The 8,623-nt window shown below is 34.9% G+C and overlaps 1 pseudogene; it reads right to left on the bottom strand.

Moving 5' to 3' along the window:
* Positions 1-3,963: 3,963 nt before the first annotated feature.
* Positions 3,964-7,385, bottom strand: LOC126020224 (elongation factor 1-alpha 1-like; annotated as a pseudogene).
* Positions 7,386-8,623: the final 1,238 nt, after the last annotated feature.

The raw sequence follows: 8,623 nt of genomic DNA, 5'->3' as shown, positions 1-8,623 counted from the left end.
CAGGAGTAACCCCTGAGCACTGCCAGGTGTGGCCCAAAAAACAAAGAATTGTTCTAAGTATGTGTATTTTATATATGTATGTGAATCTAGACATTTATAGATTGTATACAAATATTGTGTTTCTCTACTCTTTGAACTCTGTTGACATTAATTATTTCAAATGGGTACCTTTTCTCATGAAGAAATAGAACAACGGAGAGATAGCATAGCAGTGTTTGCCTTGCAAGCAGCCAATCCAGGACCAAAGGTGGTTGGTTCAAATCCCGGTGTCCCATATGTTCCCCCGTGCCTGCCAGGAACTATTTCTGAGCAGACAGCCAGGAGTAACCCCTGAGCACTGCCGGGTGTGGCCCAAAAACCAAAAAAAAAAAAAAAAAAAAAAAAGAAATAGAACAAACAAACCAAAAATACCCCCAAATGCTCAGCCTTCCTAATTATGACAAACCTAGTATAAGATATGCTCAGAGGAAGTAGTATTCTGAATCAGTCTCCATGCTTTCTTTTAAAGTGGTCAGTCTTCTGTGAAAATGATTATAAATGAAATAAGTGATGAGAGGGAAAGAGGAAAGAGAGGGGTTATTAAGTTCTCATAAATAAGGAAGAAATAGAAGTATACAATATTATACAATATTAATTATATGTACACTGTTACATAACTATTAGATATTTTCATTATTTTGCATATAATATTTTCAACTGCTTAGAAAATGCCTAGTTTTATACCTGTTTAATGTGTAATAAAAATAAGACTATACAAGATAAACAAAAAAGTCCTAAAAACTGAACTATAACTGTTTGTGATTAAAAATCCCCTTGCCTTGAATATAAGTGTATCAGGCAATAAAGGCTAGGTTGTACTGTAATAGCAAAACACACCAAAGAAAGCTCCATAATCTCATTGGGGGGCTTAAAAAGTTCATTACATAATTGTACCTGATGCAGATAGAAAGGGCAATTTGCTTATTATAATCTCTTAGAAACACAACTGATAGAGACCCTTTCTGACATTTGCCTCCATAATTGCTGACCAAATAAGAGCAGTTGAGGTAAATTGGGCACTGACTATCAAAGCTTCTACTGTGACACATGTCACATTCATTTATGTTTTATTACTCCAATAAAGTCATATTCACCATTCCCAATTTCATGGGGCATGAAAATGTAACTTTCTATAATGCAATCAGAAGTGGTGATAAAGCTAGAAATACATGTTGAGTAGATTTAATGACTACCATAGTCCAACATTATTGCCAACCGATATTTGTCTTACTCTCCTTTTCTATGAAAGATAAAGTCATTTTTTAATAGAAAACATAAAATTTAGGAAATAGATTAAAAATCTTATTTAGGGTCAGAAAGAGGCTGAATAGACTGAGTGCATGCTTTGCCCATTGGCGGTTAGGGATTGATTCTCAAATACAACATGGTACCCAGAGAATCATAGACTGGGTATACCCAAACTCAGAAAACAAGCAAGCACAAGAAGTCTTATCTAATTGAGCTATCAGCGGCTTTCTCCACTGATGACTGTGGATGCTTGTCTTTCCATCGGGGTAGACATGGTTTATTCTGGACTGGCTTGACTGAATTGAAGTTACTAAATTATCTTTTCTTGTATGTAAAAGACAAGGTGAATAGAAAAGGAAAAATACTATATATACTTCTTCATGTGAAAAGGGAAAAATAACATACAATATCATTCATTTTTTAGAGAAAATTAAAATTTTACTCTTCAGGAGCTATAGGGTATTTTGAGGGGTATTTATTTATTTATGTTCTCTGCTGTCTCCCAGTCCATTATTCTCCATGACCATGGAGCCATTTTCTGAGGAGTCTTGGGCACACTTGACTTGGACATTGTAAAAATGTGTTTATTGTGGTTTAAATGGCCCTGTCCCCTTACTTTATGCAATTACAATTTGAGGACCACATAATAACAATGTACCATTATAGTAATAAGGGCATGTACATCTGGGGGGCACACTTAAATCTCCTGAGAGAATAAAGACAAGACTGCAATGACAGTCCTGACATTTCTGTGTTCTCCCTTGGATCTAGTCACAGATACAGGAAAATAATTAAGTTAATTAAACTAAGGCCCATCAAACAACTTCTACTGAGTAGTAACTGACAAGGTACTACCACACTACCATTGAAATTAATGGGGACAGAAGAGAGACTGGCATTGATGTGTTCTATGAAACTTTGCAGAAGAGGGAAGAAGGAGGAGAGAATCTCAGAAAGGAGAGCACAACATCCTGACCAGACAGGTGCTCACCTTCTTAACAATGCCCCTAGACACCATTATAAAACTGATGAGAATACTGTTCGAATAGAATTCAAATTAGCAAACAGCTTGTACATTTATGACTTAGTGCAAATAAGCTACAGTTAAAAAGCACATGTAGCTGGTTGGTCTGGGTCCTATGTACTCATTTTATTTTACTTTTTAATTTAAAAACAGCATTTTAAAAGACAAATTCATGTACCATACAGTACATTCACTTAAAGTATGCAATGCATTGGTGCTTAATGTATTTGTGCCACCATTATCAGAATCAATTTTGGAACATTTTCTGCACTCCCAAAAGCACTGTGTACCCATGTGTGGCCTTTCCCTGCCTCAGGAACGAAATAGCTTTTTATTTTATTCCTGTGGACTTGAATATTCTGGACATTTCACTTTAATCAAATCACATACTATGTAGTATTCTTTAACAAGTTCTTTCATCTAGTAGGGTTATTGTTTCATCCTGGCTATTGCCATTATTATTTCATCCATTATATTGCCAAATATAGTAATTATATTATTTAATTCATTTTATTGCCAAATCATCCTCTATAATGTCACCATAGCCTTTTTTTAACATACTCATCAATGCATTAATATTGATGTTACTTTATAACATGTTTACCATTATAAAATTACTGCTGTGAAAATTTATATATGGTGTCTTTTGGATACCATATTTTCATTTTTCTCAGATATAACTTAGGTGTGAAATTGATGAGTTATCATATGGTCTTACTTTGTTTACATTTTTGGGGAATCTCCAGATTTTTTTTCCAAATAATCACACCACTTTTTGTTCACAATAGCATTATAGGATTTCCATTTCTCCACAACTTTGCATGTTGTTAATGCGTCTTAATTGCAACCATTTTAGCAGGTATTAAGTGCTACTCGTTGTACATTATATGTGCATTTTTTTATCATAGACTTATTGTTCACTTGTGTATCTTAGATAAATATCTATTCCAATCAATTGCATATTTTAATGTTAATGATTAAAGTAACATTTACAATATTTTTAATGTTTATTCTTTCTGTGTACAATATTTTAATGTTTCTCCTTTTGGTGTACCCATTTGTTGCATTTCTACAATATGCACAAAAATACCAAGCACTGTCATTATGTCATCTCTAGTTTACTTCTACATTCCCACCCTTCTTCCCTTGGAAGTCCATTGATATTTCTCATTAGCTATTGGTAACTCATTGGATCTGATTCTTTGTATATCAGACATGTGAAGTCTTCTATTATTTGCCCTTCTTTCTCTACATTTACTTAACATGAAGCCCTCTAGCTCAGTAAAAAACAATTTTCATTTTTTCATAGAAGAGTAATATTCCACTTCTGTGTATATCACAATTTCTTTATTTACTTATCCTTTTTTAATTTTCCTCATTAAAATTTGTCTCAAAACCCTGTGACAAATGTTTGACCAAGCTGTTTACATTAAAAAGTACTGTTTTTTTAAATGAATATTAAAACTGCTACACATACATACAAAATGGAAAGAAAACTTTTTTCTTTCCCCTCTGAAGCTTCTACAATGCGTTGCTATCATTATCCAGTCTTTTACAATTAAAGTGAAATGATTAATTGAGACAAACATTTCAGAGACTAACTCCTCTCCACTGATAAAACCGGTGTAGCAGCCACTGAGGATAATATTCATTTAGCCATCTGAACCTTCTTGAGAAGACTTAATAAGCTTTCCAGCACCAGCTGAATTTTTGTTCACTGCTTTGATGTCATCCACTTCATATCACAGACAGCAAAATGACCCAGAGGAGGGGAGTCTTAACACACATGGGTTGGTCAGGCACAATATAAATGATGGCAAATCACCAGATTTCAAGAATTTGGGGTTATCTTTAGCTTTTTCCAGGAATGATGATCAATATTTTTCTTTAGTTCAGCTAAGTTGTGATCAATGTGTGCTGTATGACAGGCCAGCTCAGGTGCACATCCAGCACTGAACTGACCAGAATGGCTCAAAATAACCACCTGAGCTGTGAAACCAGCTGCTTTCCATGGAGGGTCATTATTGCTGTTATCAGCCATACTGCCATGAAGAGCTTCTTTAAAGAACAGATTCTTAACAGTGGAGCCCATTTTGTCTTCAGGAAGAGCTTTACTTAGAGCTTTCTGGTGCATTTCAACAGATTTGTTTGAAGCAAACTTGACCCCCAAGCTAGTTTTGAGAATACCAGTTTTCTATTTTTTTTTCAAAGTTTTATTTTATTTTGGGTGTAACAAATACAAATTTTGGTCTCTGGAAACAATTAAATCTATTCCAGTTATTGTACAAACGCTTAAATATATTAATATACAATGGAAACATATCAAACCAATATAAAGGTAATGGAAAGTGTTGAGTTACACCTTATTTTACCCAAATCTAAGTTTATTCCTAGTTTCTTTGTATCTGTTTGTTTACAAGTTAGTTTCACCCAAAACAAAGATTGTCATATATGTAAACCTTGGCAGAACAGGATCAGGATAGCAGCCCCATCTTTGAGTGGACTCTAAATACTATAAAAACAAATAAAAATGGTAGTTCTGGCAGGCAGCAGGCAGTTCATAAGGGTAGCAGAAGTCCAGAATACCACTGTTTTACCCTCAGCCTGGTTTAGATTATTTCTTGTGCAACTAATTCAAACTTGTTCACCTGGGCTTGGAGATATAGCATATAGGATGATTTTATAGGAAAGGAATCTTTGGTTCCTTTAAAAGGGAACACATAGAAACATGTGCACTGAGACTGATTCTTAGGAGTACATAAAATATTTTATTTTTTCCTTTTTTTTATAAATAAAATTTTAATTGAATCACAGTGAGATAAACAGTTAACAAAATTGTTTGTGATTGAGTTTCAGTCACATAACACCTTCACATTACCTTCACATCTTAAACCCTTCACATTTTCTGCCACAAAAGTCCGCATCCTTTGCTTCTCTCTCTCTCTCTCTCTCTCTCTCTCTCTCTCTCTCTCTCTCTCTCTCTCTCTCTCTCTCTCTCTCCTCCTTAAATCCCTCCCTTTTTTCCTTTTAGACACTGTGGTTTCCAATATTGTTACTGGGGGATTACCATGCATATCACTTTATCTTTTTCCAGTGCCCAGTTCTTGTCCAGAGTGATCCCTTTCCTGCCTTAACTGTAGTCTCCCACTCTTTGTGGCAAGCTTTCTAGCATGGACTGACTTCTGGCCTCGTCTCTATTGTTTTTGGATATTATTACCATACTATCATATATATATGATAGTATATATATCCCATATATATATATATCCCATAGTGATCATTCTCTGTATGACCCTCTCCCTCTGACTCATTTGATTCAATCTAGTACTCTTCATATTCTTTCATGTATAAGCGAATTTCAGGACTTCATTTTTCTAACAGCTGCATGGTATTCCATTGTACAGATGTACCATGAGCAGTACTCAACTGTTCTCAGGCACTTGGCTTGTTTCCAGATTCTAATTATTGTGAAAAGTGCTGCAATAAACATAGGAGTACAGATGAATTTTTTGTATTGAGTGGCCACTGGTCTTAAGTTGACCCACAGGGACAATATGATATCTCCATAAATATGATAAATATCCTTGAGGGAGAGGTTCAGGGGACAGGCATTAGACAAACAGGTGACAGAATGCAATCTAAAGCTTTCCACAGCATGGTTGCACTGACAGTCCCACCTTTATGGCTGACTTTCCATCATTGGAATCGTGACACATTAGTACTTGTCTCCAGCTTCTTGTTGTTGTTCCAACCAGAAATTGGCACAAATGCTACAGTTTCAGGTTTATTACCAGTTTTTATACTATAGGTGCAGACTTCCTAAACAGTTTTCACACATCTCTGATGACTGTAAATAGCACAGTGGACATCATTTTTTAAACAATAGTGAGCAGATTCACACCTAGTGTGTCAGCCAGAATGATATATTCCTGGAGATACCCAAACCAACAACAACAATCAGGACAGCATGGTCAGTGTGAGAGATGCCCCCCCCCCCCCCGCCTCCCGTGGTGCTCGAGGCTATACAAGCAGACATCACTCTTGATGTTGCTCAGAGGATAATATGGTGTGCTAGACATTCAACCCATTCAGCCACATAGAAGGCAAAAACCCTTCTCACATCACTATTGCTCTGGCCCTTCATTGCCATATGTTTCAGGTAGATTGATCATATAGTTATAAAGTATACTTCATTCTATAATCCAAATTTCATTTTATTTAAGGTTGTTGTCCCATGTAAAATAAAAAAAAGTTGATAAAGTAGTAGTCATTGACTAATGAACTAAGACTACATAAGAGAAGACAGAGAATAGATGAAAAGGGGGAAATAAAATTTTTTTTGTGTTTGTTTTTTGTTTTGTGGTGCCTGGGATTGAACTAATGGTCTCACATATGCAAGGCAAATGATTGGGTACTAGATTGCTGGTCTCCAAAGGATGGATTTTTAAAATAAGGTTGATGTGTCTCATGTGTTAAAACTATAAAAATAAAGTCTATTTTCTCTCCTATCAATATATCTAGTTCAGAGGTTTTTGTTTACTTTATTAATTGTTTAATGTTACTCTTTATCCTGCATATTTGAGTCTAATGAGTATCTCTTGTGAAAAGTTTATAATTTTCCCTTATTCTAACATTTTCAGATTGGAGTAACAGACCATTTGCATTCTATACATTTATTAATATGTTTGTATTTTAGTTTCATCATTCTTTTGTAAAGTTGCTTATTTTCTGTTTCATATATTTAATCTTTATTTAAAAGTCTGTTTAATATTTATTGTCATTCTAAATCTAGTATTAATCCTGTCCAGTAAACTTTCAATTTCATATATTGTATCTTAAATCCAGAATTTCTGGTTGTTTCTTTTTCTAATTTATGTTTGTTGTATATTTCTACTTGATGAGAAAATATTGCCTTAAGTTAAAAAATTTTTTAAACATTTTTACTGAGGTACTATGATTTACCATACTGTTAATTATACTTTTTATATATATTTCAACATCACACCACATACATAACCAGTGTCTGGTTCACCAGTGTTTTGTTCATCAGTGTCCTAAAGGCCCCGTTAACCATCCCCCATAAAAAGTAGTAAAACATAAAGTAAAAGGAGTTGGAAAAATAATTTTTTTTGTTTTTTTTGGGCCACACCCGTTTGATGCTCAGGGTTACTCCTGGCTAAGCACTCAAAAATTGCCCCTGGCATGGGGGGACCATATTGGACGCTGGGGGATCGAACTGCCGTCCTTCCTTGGCTAGCGCTTGCAAGGGGGAAACCTTACCTCTAGCGCCACCTCACCGGCCCCAGGAAAATTCTTAACTTTTGTGTTTCAAACAGTTAAATTTCCTTGGCTTAAATATTTTGGTTAAAATTGTTTGGAAAATCAAAATAAGAATAAGTAATTTGTATATATTCCCAACTCATTCTAGAAAAAAAAATCACATAAAGAGATAGAAACAGAGGAGAGATGGCATGAAATCCTGAAAGAAAATATGTACATTTTTTAATATAATAATAGTCAGAGGAGAGAGTTGCTAGATAGACCAGATAACCATTGTAGAGATTGAAGAATATCTGCAGATGAATTTTGGTAGATGGACCAATAGAAATACTCTATTGGAAGTATTATTGGTAGATGGACCAATAAAAGTACTCAGTTGGAGTGTAAACTGAAAAAAAAATCCACATAGTTCTGATCTGGGCTGAGATTACTAGAAGTGACCCTCCTTCCCATCACTATTGGATATGGCCATGAATTTTTTGTTTGTTTTTGGGCCACATTGAGTTCTGCACCCAAAAGTTACTCCTGGCATGATTAGGGAATTATATGGGATGCCAGGGTTCAATCCTAAATCAGTTGTGTATTTTAGTGGGTTCAATCCTAAATCAGTGTGTACAAGGCAAGTACCCTACCCTCTGTACTATCACTCCAACCCCTGGCCCTAATTTTTGAAAAGGCAACACATATATTTTTCTTATATTTTAAATAATTTAAAGAGTAGAGAGAAGAATCGGGGTAAAAGACTCAGTTTCATGTATAAATGATACATGCAATGATAGTATCCCTGCATTAGTGGGTGAAATTACAGAGGTTTCATTCAAGTAAAAGACTTTGTTATGTGATACTGCTCTTAAAAAGCTAAGTTTTGTGTCAATATTTATTGATCTCTGAGATAAATAACAATTATATTTTTATATTTAACTGTATAAATAAATTAAGCCATTCATATACAGGCAGAAGATATGATGAAATAGTTAAATTCTGGGGCTGGAGAGGTGGTGCTAAAGGTAAGGCATCTGCCTTGCAGGCACT

The sequence above is a fragment of the Suncus etruscus genome, chromosome 10, assembly GCF_024139225.1.
Source record: "Suncus etruscus isolate mSunEtr1 chromosome 10, mSunEtr1.pri.cur, whole genome shotgun sequence".
NCBI lineage: Eukaryota > Metazoa > Chordata > Mammalia > Eulipotyphla > Soricidae > Suncus > Suncus etruscus.
The sequence above is the reverse complement of the archived record's forward strand: the minus strand, read 5'-3'. Positions and strand labels throughout refer to the sequence as shown.